The sequence below is a fragment of the Rhipicephalus microplus genome, chromosome 6 (assembly GCF_043290135.1).
Source record: "Rhipicephalus microplus isolate Deutch F79 chromosome 6, USDA_Rmic, whole genome shotgun sequence".
Classification (NCBI taxonomy): Eukaryota; Metazoa; Arthropoda; class Arachnida; order Ixodida; family Ixodidae; genus Rhipicephalus; species Rhipicephalus microplus.
Window position 1 is genome coordinate 79,770,665 of NC_134705.1, and position 12,458 is coordinate 79,783,122.

At 57.3% G+C, this 12,458-nt stretch overlaps 2 non-coding genes across 2 annotated transcripts; one reads left to right on the plus strand and one right to left on the minus strand.

The window, feature by feature from the left end:
- Positions 1 to 1,240: 1,240 nt before the first annotated feature.
- Positions 1,241 to 1,431, minus strand: LOC142766543 (U2 spliceosomal RNA). The gene has a single exon (XR_012884579.1). It is a non-coding gene; the product is annotated as a U2 spliceosomal RNA (small nuclear RNA).
- Positions 1,432 to 6,465: 5,034 nt separating this feature from the next.
- LOC142766504 (U2 spliceosomal RNA) lies at positions 6,466 to 6,659 on the plus strand. Its single transcript, XR_012884557.1, has one exon. It is a non-coding gene; the product is annotated as a U2 spliceosomal RNA (small nuclear RNA).
- The last annotated feature ends 5,799 nt before the right edge of the window (positions 6,660 to 12,458 follow it).

A 12,458-nucleotide genomic window follows, 5' to 3' on the forward strand; every position in this document is an offset into this window, starting at 1 on the left:
GATGAGTGGGTACAGAGCCAAAGCACTGCAAAGCGCGCCCGGGTGTGATCTCGCGCGTCAGGTTCCACAGCGCTTCAGGTACGTGCGTGGTGCATCCGTACGCAGTTTTCTTGGAACTTCCAGCAACTGGCAATTCAATTCAGGTGAGCGTGCGAGGATGTTTGTTGTGAATAACGAGAGCCAACGGTAGATGAGCTGGTATGAGATGATGTCCAGAAATTTATTGTGTGATCAACAAGGCGATGCCCGCCGTGGTGTTTTAGTGGCTATAAGGTACTCGGCTCTGACCCTCAGGTCAGCAGCCGAGTACGAATTGCAGCTGCGGCGGCTGCGTTTCCGTGTGCTCAGATTTGGGTGCACGTTAAAGAACCCCAGGAGGTCGAAATTTCCGGAGTCCTTTATTACGGCGTCTCTCACAATCATATAATGGTTTTGGGACGTTAAACCCCACATATCAGCATATCGCCATCAACAAAGCGATGGCTGAGGGCGCCAATTCGACGCCCACTGCGTGGCAACGAATTGCAGCTACCGCTGGCGGAAGCTGGGACCCAGGTCAGTGGGCACAGGAAAAGCACATCGGGGCTTTGTCGCTCCACCGTACAGCAGGTGTGTGCGGGGTGGGTCCTGTGGCGTTCTTTGCGATTTTAATTTATGATGGGGAATAGTGTAGATGCGTAGATGTGGCGAGAGCACGCGTCTTCAGGTTAAGACTTCGCGTGGAGATGTGAAATAAAATTGTTTTTGCTTGTCACTGCATCTGTAAACAGATACATCAATACCCATTTTCTAGAGGCTGTTGTATATGTCGTTCCGAAACGGGTGAATTCGAAAAACGGAAATAGCTTGGCAAATACACACTTCTAGCTTCCCTTTGAACGAGTAATAATAAATTACTCAAGAGTTTGATTAATATGAGTAGGGATGTTTTAAAAAAAACAAACCTGGAGTATGTACGCGTGAAGATAACGAAAAAAAAGGGGGGGGGGCTCTCCAAATATTACATTTCCACACAAACATTTAGTTTCTCCGAGCAATCGTAAGTGTGAATGTCCACACAGCTTGTGCACTCCCCGCACGCGAATACCGAGCCGCCGCGAATACTGCGTCAGCCGGGGCGGCGTGACGCCAGCGTTTCGGACACTCGCCGCACCCACGCCGTTTACCCCTATATCATTAGTAAATCCGAACACTGTGTCTTTCATTGAATTTAATTTAATGTCGATCTCACCCCCGGAGGGATGAGTGGGCCGATCCCGGAGGTAGTGCAATACCGGGCCAACCCGTGGCGGAGGTGAAGCAAGCTTCAAGCACTCCGCCGCATCACAAAAATAAGTTTAATATCTTGGATCCAATTAGGATCCGTATTAAGCTGATAGAACAGAGAAGTCTGATAAGAACAGAGCGGAATTTTAATATGGTAAAGACAATGCTTGGAATGTCTTGAGTTAGCCGGACGACTTGGTTGTGTCCCTGTACATGGCACCGGGATAGCCAGGTGGAAGCCAGACACGGATGGTGGTACGAAGGACACCAGGACATTGGGCATCACAGGGACCGCCGGAACAGCAGCGGCTTAGCCAGGGCACCTGGCAGGTGGTAGGCGACGTGGCGACGTAGTACGGCAGGTCTTGCATTGGTCAGCGGTTGTCTAGCTGCGTCCATGTCCCACATGCGCGTTGTAGATGGCGCGGTACGCTGCCACCACCTCGCTCACGCAGAGTTTTTTCATGAGACGCAGGTAGCTGTGGGAGCACAGGCGCAGGAGGACGTGGTCGTTGGCCGGGTCCCAAGCGCCGAGAGCCCCGACGATGACAGCGGCCACCGTTACTCTTTGGTAGCGGCGACGTAGGTAGTCGGCGACAGTTTGGTAGCGTGCGTGCGACCTTGTCGTTCCGCGTGTTGGTAAAGGCCTCCGGTGTATTCTCGAACGGGCAAGCCACGTCGATCACCAGGGCCTCCTCCCCGCTAACAAAGACAAGGTCAGGACGCAGTCCAGTGTCGCCGACCGGCCGGTTCTCGTACGCTACGTTGTAGTCACGGGTAGCAGCCGTGCGAAGGCGCGAGATCACCGCGTTGTGCCGCGCCTGAGACATGGTGCTATGCGTCATGCAGTGGCATAGCACGTGCGGTAGCGTCTCCCTCGCGTAGCCGCAGACCCGGCAGCACTGGTCTCGGTCAGTAGGGCCGCACATGACGGTGCCATTCAGGGGTAGCAGGTTAAGGCGCGCCCGGTGGTAAACGGCCAGTCGGCGAAGTGTGTGAATGCTCCCGTGGTGATAAAATGTGAGCTCGCAAGATACGCCGAGACGCAGGCCATCACCTTCCCCTGGTTTGGCTGGTCATGGAGGGCGTTATCCCGGACGTGGCCCAGCACATCTCGTAGCGTCCGCATGACCCGGTTCCTTTGTGTGGAAGGAAGCGTTGCGTCGCCGCAAGTGATGGTGACGTGGTCCGGCCACAAGGACCACGATACTTGTAGCCATCGGGACGCCTTACGGGCCTCGGTCCACACGCTACGCAGCTGGGTTGCCGGCATTGGGTGGAAGACCTGTATGTTGCCAGTGAGGAACTCCTCCAACTCGTAACGGGTAGCCTCCCATCCGAGGCGGGTGGAGGCAATCTCGTAAGCGTCGGACAGGGCGAGGTCCCGTAGCGACTGGTCTGATGTCGTGAGGAGCTTAAAAGCGGAGTCAATACCGCAAATGTCGTATAACTCCGCTGCCACCGGCATCGCTATAGCTACTCCGCAGGTGCTCCCGTAGACGTAGTGTGTCGAGGCGTTCACCGGTAGGTACAATGTACGCTTGACCATGGGCCTGATGGCAAGGTCCAACCGGTGCCAGTCTGATTTGGTCAGGACGCCACACCTCATAGAGAAGTTCAGGGCTGGGAACACAAATGTCTTGAGGGCGTCAATACGCTGCCAGAGGCCAGAAAGGAAGAAAAAATAGCCGTGGCGTTGGGAATGGTATCGTCAATGACATTGGTCCCCGCTCGCTGAGGAAGGTGCAAACCCACTGGGCGTCCGAGGAAGCGGAGCGGCTCAGAGTCGCTCGAAGCTGCGACCGGGACGCCGGAGACCCGGAAAAAGGTTGGCCGCATTCCGACGGGGGTAACGCCGCTGAGGTGCAGGGTCGTAAACTTGCGGGGATTGAGGGATAGCCCGAGTGGTGTTGCCAGCGTCTCGACCATGTCGATGCGTTGTTCAAGGAGAGCAGGACAGTCGGCCAGGGGCGTCAGGTCGTCGGCATAGGCGAGGATGTTGTGGGCGTCGCCTGTGCTTTGGACGCCTCGAACCACGGGTTCTATGACCAGGTTGAAGAGCATCCCGCTGAGTGGGCAGCCCTGGCGTAGACCTTAGTGGATGACGACCGGGTCTGTTGTGCCCTCCGCAGCAACGATGACATTGTGATTCTTTGTAAAGGTCCTCGATGAGGGCGGTGAACGTCTCTCCAGCACCGGAACCACGGAGGGCGTCCAGGAGGGCTTGGTGAGGCACGGACCCGTAGGCGTTTGCGAAGTCCAGAAGGGCTGTGCAAAACTCCGTGCCACCGGGTCTGGCTGCAACCATGCGGTGCTGGAAGATGTAGTTGAGTTCAAAAATGCCGTCATACGGGAGGAAACCTTTCTGGCACTTGGACAAGACCTGGTGATCCATGATCCAGGCTTGCCGGCGCGACGCAAGACACTTGGCGTACAGCTTGGAGGCAGTACAGCCGAGTGCAATGGGGCGCCAGTTGCCCGGGACAGAGGGATCACCTTTCTTGTAGATCAGAACGGTGCGTGACGTTCGCCATGAGTCTGGGGTGAGATGGTGGTGAACGCAGGCGTTGAACAGGGCCGACAGGAAGCGGGCCTCCGGGTCGACGGACCTCAAGTGCTGGTATGTCAGTCTGTCGGGCCCGGGAGCCGTGTTCTCCGACTTCTGGAGCCAGAGGAGAATTTCGTCTGTCGAGAACGACGCCGTGTTTATTGGAAAAGGAGCCGCGGGTCGTTGAAACAGCGCTGACGTGTCTGCCGTGCGAGGTGACCAGGTGGAGGCCCAATGGTCCTGGATGTCTCGTATAGGGATGGTACAGGACCATGTGGGACCCTTCATGATCAGGCGTACGGCATGTCGGCGGTTCTTGCGGTAGAGATGCTGGATCTCTGTCGCGTTGTCGGGGTTGACGTCTCGAGCAGGGCGTCCCGGTGTGGACGGAGGGAGGCGGGGTTGAACGGAGCGTGGCTCGCAAGACGCGGACCTGCTCCGCAAGCAGCATGGTGCGGTCCGGTGGCATCTCCATTGTCGGTGCTTCCACAGGAGTGTCGTGTGCACCGTCGTCGGCATCATCCGCGCCAGTGTCTTCCAACCGCTCGGAAAGGAAACGGGATGAGGAGGAGCGGGAATGGGTCGACAAAGCGCGGCGGTCGACGACGGTGCCAGCAGCTGGGACACTCTGTTCGTCCACCGGCTTGTTGGCCGATGCGTCGTCGGAGTCGTCGGTACCGGGGACGTCGGCAAGCTCCGTGGACATCCGTGAGAAAGCCCTCGAAGCAGACGACGTGGAGCCGGGACCGGTATGACGACGAGAAGACGAGTCGGGCGTGAACGAAACCTCGCCAGTCGTGTATGGGGGACCAGGATCTGGTGGCACGGACGGTGGCGTTCCGGGAACCGAAGGCGATTGCCGAGGCGTGGAATAGCCGGAGCCGGAAGTGGCTGAGGAGTGGCCCGGTATGATAGACGCCTTGGAGCTTGACGCCGAAGGAGAACCGGTAGCCGTAGTGCTGGAGGCCGACCCGGTACTCGAGGATGGCGTCGATGTGGAAGACTGGCCTCCATGACGTCTTCGAGACCATGATACGGTTGCTCGGGTCTGTAGTTCTGGTGGTGCTCGGTAAGCTGTACCGGAAGGAGCTGGGTTGGGGGGTGGTAAGTTCTCTGTACCAGAAGAACTGGAGGAGGTTGCCGTAGGCAGCTGTGGGGTGCGAAGAGGTACATAAGGGGTGGACTCCTCTTGCGCATGCCATGCCATAGTATGCCGGGCCAAGGAGCGCTCGCAGTTGAAGTACCTCGGGAAACACCGGCACGGGTGGAAGGGCTCGTTCGAGGCAGGACCCGGGCAGTCGTGGCGGGAGGACAGCGCATTCAACCAGGCATCACAGGCGACGCACCGGTAGAGGCAACTCGTTGGCCGAAACCCATGTTTCTGCTCCATGTGGGACCGCCACGCGGACAGTCGGAGCGAGACTGATGTGCGGGCTTGGCAGCCCGTGCAACAGAGATAAGGACAACGAAGGATACCAGGCACCGGTAGGTACACCGTCATGATGCCCTGGTGAACGATGGGCGGTCGGGAGCGAGGAGGGCCCGACGCTGCCGCTGAAACGCCAGTAGACGCGGGGGTGCCACGACGAGGCCGCTGGGCCGGCAGCGGCGCCGGGGTGCTCAACCCCGAAGGGGGAGCGGGACGCCGCCGACGGCTACCGGAACCCGGGACGAGCGGCTCGATGGACACGGCAGGTGGTCGGCGGGGGTATTCATGGCCAGGCAGGGACTTCTCCAGGACCTCGTGGACGGACGTCCGGGCAGAAAGGCTGGGGCAACGATGGCAACGGCGGCGAAGTGGTCACAATGACCAGGGTCCGTTGGTGTCACCAGCAGGCATTGGCGACTGGACCGGAAGCGGCAGGCAAGAAAAGGCTCGTAGACTCTCACCACTCCGGGAGGGCGTCTTCTCCCGCTGGCTGGACTAGAACGCTTCGTCGGTAGATGTCCACGTCCGCGTGGCTTGATGTCCGGGCCGGTAGACTCGGACGACGATGGTGGCGAGGTGGTCACGAGGACCAGGGCCCGTGGATGTTGTCAGCAGGCATTGACGACTGGGCCAGCAGTGGCAGGCAAGAAAAGGCTCGTAGACTCTTACCACTCCCGGAGGGCGTCTCCTCCTGCTGGTGGGACCGCCGCGTCGGTAGATGGCGGAAGACTCCTTCGATGGTACAGCAGGCCCGAGGAACCAGGTGGACCCAGGTACAGCGTAGCTCCGTGCGACCAGGGGAAGAGGGATCTTCCAGGACGGCCGTCTCCTCGGGAGGGACCGTTCTCGTCTTTTGGCTGTAAAGATCGAAAGTGGGAGAGCCACGTGGGTTTCCTCCTGTGCCTGTGCTCCTGCAGCTACCTGCGTCTCATGAAAAAACTCTGCGTGAGCGAGGTGGTGGCAGCGTCCCGCGCCATCTACCACGCGCACGTGGGACATGGACGCAGCTAGACAACCACTGACCAAGACAAAACCTGCCGTACTACGTCGCCACGTCGCCCACCAGCTGCCAAGTGCCGTGGCTAAGCCGCTGCTGTTCCGGCGGTTCCTGTGATGCCCTATGTCCTGGTGTCCTTGGTACCACCATCCGTGTCCAGCTTCCACCTGGCTATCCCGGTGCCATGAAAAGGAACACAACCAAGTCGTCCGGCTAATTCAAGACATCCCATATATTGTCTTAAACATAATAAAATTCCACTCTGTTCTGTTCTTATCAGCCTAATATCTGATACGGATCCTATTTGGATCCAAGATATTAAACTTATTTTTGTGATGCGGCGGAGTGCTTGAAGCTCGCTTCACCTCCGCCACGGGTTGGCCCGGTATTGCACTACATCCGGGATCGGCCCACTCACCCCTGCGGGGGTGAGATCGACTTGAAATTATATTCAATGAAAGACACAGTGTTCTGATTTACTAATGATATCGGGGTAAACGGCGTGGGTGCGGCGAGTGTCCGAAACGCTGGCGTCACGCCGCCTCGGCTGACGCGGTATTCGCGGCGGCTCGGTATTCGCGTGTGGGGAGTGCACTAGCTGTGTGGACATTCACACTTACGATTGCTCGGGGAAAATAAATGTTTGTGTGGAAATGTCATAATTGGAGAGCCCCCCCCCCTTTTTTCGTTATGTTCACACGTACATAGTCCAGGTTTGTTTTTTTAAATATCCCTACTCACATTATTAAAACTCTTGAGTAAATAATTATTACTCTTTCAGAGGAAAGCTAGAAGTGTGTATGTGCCAAGCTATTTCCGCTTTTCGAATTTACCAATTTTGAAACAAAAAATACAACAGCCTCTAGAAAATGGGTGTTGATGTATCTGTTTACAGTTGCAGTGACAACCGAAAACATTTTCATTTCACATCTCCACGCGAAGTCTTAACCTGAAGACGCGTGCTCTCGCCACGTCTACGCATCTAAACTATTCCCCATCATAAAATAAAATCGCAAAGAACGCCACAGGACCGACTCCCCACACACCTGCTGTACGGTGGAGCGGCAAAGCCCCGATATGCTCTTCCTGTGTCCACTGACCTGGGTCCCAGCTTCCGCTAGCGGTAGCTGTAATTCGTTGCCACGCGCTCAGCTACCTCGCTGGCGCCCTCAGCCATCGCTTTGTTGATGGCGAAGTGATGATATGTGGGGTTTAACGTCCCGAAACCATTATATGAATATAGGAGACGCCGTAATAAAGGGCTCCGGAAATTTCGACCACCTGGGGTTCTTTAACGTTCACCCTAATCGGAGCCCAGGGAAATGCAGCTGCCGCAGCCGGAATTCGTACTCGGCTGCTGACTTGGGGGTCAGAGCCGAGTATTTTATAGCCACCAACCCACCACGGTGGGCATCGCCTTGTTGATCACACAATAAATTTCTGGACATCATCTCATACCAGCTCATCCGCCGTTGGCTCTCGTTAATTACAACAAACATCTTCGCACGCTTACCTGAATGGAATTGCCAGTTGCTGGAAGTTCCGAGAAAATTGCGTACGGACGCACCACGCACGTATCTGAAGCGCTGTGGAACCTGACGCGCGAGATCACACCTGGGCGCGCTTTGCTGTGCTTTGCCTCTGTACCCACTCATCCCTCCTCACAGCTTCACTAAGCCGAATATGTAGAAGTCGAAAAAGCAGAACAACAAACTGGCCAATCCCCCACAGTGGGTGTGAGCCACAAGTGAAGGTCAACAAAAACAAGCAACACCAGCGAGCGCAGTGACGAAGCTATCATAGTGGAACGAAATAATCCACAAATATGGCTGCACGTTGATGCACGGTCGCATTTGTGCAACCACCCGTCTCCCGACGACCTGAAGACCGTCTGTCGCGAGTCTTCTCGCACCTTACTCAGCGGAATTCGACGAAAAGCGCGTAATTCACTGATTTCCGCGACCACTTGACGACCGCCTTCTGCCGCCTCATGTCCGACACGATCGACGGAGCGCCGCGCCGCGCCTCGTACATGCCACCATATCACTCCTACCCCTCGGAATCAGCAAAACTTGGACATTTTCGACCACGACAGGAAGAACCGGCCGGCCCGTTGAACGCTTGAACGACATCGCAGCGGCATGTCGCACACTCACGTTCCGTCAACCTCTGCTACTTGACCCTTCATTCACCGGCATCACAACGCACGCTGTAGACGTTTCGCACGTATTCCCGGGTCTGCCTTTCACGGCAGGACCTTCGTCGACTTCGGTGCGGTCTTCCGCCACGTCGGAACTTGCAAGACATACGCTGAGCGCGCTGCAGCAGCCAAAGGCACCACCTTTTTGCCGATTATTGTTGGCGTCGTTGCAGAGGCGTTGCTTGGGCAGCCAGCGTAGAAGCCATGTTGCATGGGTGACGTAGCCACAATTTGCACAGTCATTTTTTTTTCTTTTTTCCTTCCAGACTTTGGTGCTAGAGTTGGACATGTGCACTATGCATCAGTTTTTAAAACAAGTGCTGTAGCATTCCTCGCGACATGCCTGATAATGTTCCCCGGCAAGCATTTGGTGTGACGTCATGGACGCATTCGAGAGTACGCGTGCAAGCAAGCACGCGTGGCTTCGACCTCTGGGAAAAAGAAGGTTTCAGTTTTAACATGTTTGTAAGCGAAACAAGAAACTTCAAGCGGACTGGGAATAAAAGGAATGCCGTGAAGCCAGCGCTGCCGCTGTCGGTGCACAATTCTTGTTGTGCATGGGTGGACGTCGGAATTGCTCTGCTACTGTTTGCCCCGCTTTTGGCCAGAACTATGTACTAGGTCGAAAGAATGGATTTTAATTACGTGCTAATGAATTGCATCGCTTCTCGGCCTTTTGGCTAGACCAGTTGTCGAGCTAGCCGTTTCTTTGCGCCATCGTGCGAGACCCAGGGTCACGTCACGCTGACGTCGACCCCGGGGGTTGAAGTCTTCGAAGAAAGCCTACGCGGCATCGACATCGCGCACGTGCGACTGCCGCCCTGGGCTTTGGACCTCCCTGTCTGTCGCCCAACCATCCCATGCCTGGTGAAGCAAGGCCCCCGGTCCACGCCAGCCGTCCCGGAGTCCTTCTGCAACCTACCTGGCGTCTCCTGTACCCGTGCGGCACCCACCCCGGCTGAGCCGCAGTTCTACCAGTGTGCAGCTTGCCTGCACGAGACCAGTATTCTACCAGCCACGCCTTCCTCGCAGCCAGCGGCAACGCGCACCAGAATGGCGTCGACGTCCGACCTCCCAGTGAGGGAGAATTGCTTTATGTTTACAGCGCCCGAAGGCGACGTATCGATCGATGACTTAATCGACGCGATAGAACTAGTATCTGGGGATGACAGTGTACTTGTCCTTCAGCACATGGGCGGGGCTAGGTTCCTCGTCTGTACGCGTAGCGCCAGTCAGGCGACAAGGTTAATAGTGGCGGAAGGTTTCCGGGTTAACGGCGAAAACGTACCGGTGTAAACCGTATGGCCGCCAATCACGTACGTAAATGCCTACCGGTACCCCGCCTACTTGTTCGACGAGGTACTTAGCAGCGCCCTAGCTCAGTACGGCAAAGTGGGGGGCATATCGTTTGCCACTGTGGCCTCACGCCAAAACAAGCTCAGCGGCGTAAGGGTTATAAAGATCGAGATGAGCGAACCGGTGCCAAACTTCGCGACTATCGCAGGGCACCGCGTAATGTTCGAGTACCGCGGTATGAGGCGAGTTTGCGCACGCTGCGGCGAAGTGGGCCACATGGCGACGGCATGCTCCGCTCCTTTTTGCAAACGGTGCGGAACTTTCGGGCATGACACCGTAAGCTGTACAAGCGAATGTAAGCGTTGTGGGGGTCACCACGGGACGAGGGAATGTTTCAGAAGGCGATCCTACGCGTCGGCCGCCCGCGAGTTCCCCTCGACTTCAAACCACGCGTCTAACTCAGCCCCACTTAGTGGCTCACTGTCGCCCCAGTTAAAAAAGCCACAATCGCGCCTCCGGGTGCTTGCACCTAAGACCAAGCCCAGCACGGCAGCGAGGGAGTGAATCGACGACGCCATGAACACAGACTCGCCAACTAGCAGCAGCGAGGCGGATCCACCTGCCTGCGAGAGAGAGAAGAGCGAGACGAGCGAAGAGGTTACCACCATGCCTTCTGAAAGAGAGCCGAGTCTCTCGGATACTGCTTCCGCGCAGTCCGCCCCCCCCCCCTTCACCGCTGGCACTCCCGGCGGACCAGGTGGACCGTACAGCTTCGTCACCGGTAAAAAAGGCGCCTGCCGACGACGTCACGGCACTGGGAAGGGCCCTCCCCTCCGTCCCGCCAACGCTGGCCAACGTGCTAGCGCTAGTTACCTCCGAAGACCTGGAGGCCCGTCCCTGAGATCCCGCTCAGGATGAACTGCCCATCAAGAGCAAAGGGTACTACGTCCTACCCGAGGAAGGCGAGCGCAAGAACCCAACCCCGACTTGTCCCTCTCCCGCTCAAACTACACGGTTAAGCCGGAAGTTTGATGCGAGGACGGGCCAGTCGCCCCACGGCCTCGAGCAGCGGTCACGCTCACGCTCGCGAAGACGCCCTGGCGACGACAAGCGGGACGGGGGCGAGAGCACCACGAGCAGGGATGCCCGGCAGTGCAGATCGGGGCCGGTGGGCCAAAGCAGCGAGAGTGATGCTCCGCCTAACGCGAAGTCCCAGAAGCTTGAACAAGCCGGTGGGGGCAAACGGGAGCCGCCGCCGAAGTCCTGAGAAGGCTACCTGAAGAAAGAAGCGGCGCGCCTGCTCCGACGGCCTTGCCGCCTTCAGCTCTCCCGCTTCCCCTCAACCTCTGCTGTCTCGCTCACCTGGCTGCGCCCCTTCCCCTTTCTAGTGCAGGACCCTCCTCGCTCCCCTTCGCCCGCGCTCCGCTGATGCCCAACTCGCCTAGTTATCTCGCCTTTCATCGTTCCTCCTTCCCCCAAGAGAGGCACCACGCTTCGACTGGCGGAACATGGCTACGCTGCGGTTCGCCACACTAAACATCCGTGGCTTTCGCGACCAAAGTAATCAAGCCGCTGTTGTGGCGTTCGCCCGTTCTAAGGGTATCGACCTCCTGTTTCTGCAAGAGACGAACTTCCGCTCCCCGCTCGACGTTACTTCCTTCAGGCGCAACTGCCAAGTTGACGGCTTTTTTTCATTGACATGTGCGGGGCCTTGCGGAGTTGGAGTCGTATTCGTCACGAACAGGTTCCGTCAAAAGTTGCATTGTGTCTTCGGCGTGAACGGGCGCACGCTTGTGCTCGACGTCTTCGTCTACGGGTCCAAGGTGCATTTTGTTAATGTTTATGCGCAGTTGACCACATCAGACACCAACAACTACTTTAAAGAGCTGCACGGCTATCTGGTGGAGCCCGGTCCCCACGTGGTTCTCGGGGACTTCAACTGCGTCGTGGACTCCACAAGAGACGTCCGGGGCCTCAAACTACCACGCCAAAGAGCTGGTGAAGATCCTCCAACACCTGCGGCTCACGGACGCGCGGGTTCACATGCACGGAAACGAGTTCGCCCTCACCTGAACCTCGCTGACAACGGCCAGCAGACTTGACCGAGCCTACGTCACCGAGCCCCTCGTCGGCTTTATTGCGTCGTGCGAAGTCCTAACCCTCCCCTATGCGCGGGCGGACAGAACCGACCACCTCCCGTTGGTTACAACGGTGAGGGGGACGCCCGGCCCTCATCCAAGAAACAAAGTTTGGCGCCTCGACCTGGCGCTCATCAAAGACCGCACGAGCGCCCTGAGAATATCCGCGTTCCTGGAAGAGACGATTGAGGCCACCCCCTGTACCAGCCCCGTGGTATGGGCCGACTTGAAGGCGAGATGGAGAGCATTCCTGGAAGAAGAAGGCAGCGTGAGGAAGAAGTGCATTACAAAAGAAATGAACAAGCTACTCCGCCGGATGCGGATTGTACAGAGCGCGGACCCCCTCGCGACCTGTACGCGCGACTATCTTCACTCGCTCCAAGTTCAGCACAACCGCCTCTTCCGGGAAAACGCGCGCTATGCACGCGAATCACGAGTCGTTGCGGGGGACGCACCAGACCTACTCTTGAATGAGCTGCGAGGTACCGGCTTCCTGCGAATCTCAAGAGGTGCAACGGCCTGACGACAGCCTGATCACAGACGCCACCGAGATCGAAGCGGAGTTCCATAACTACTTCGAAGCA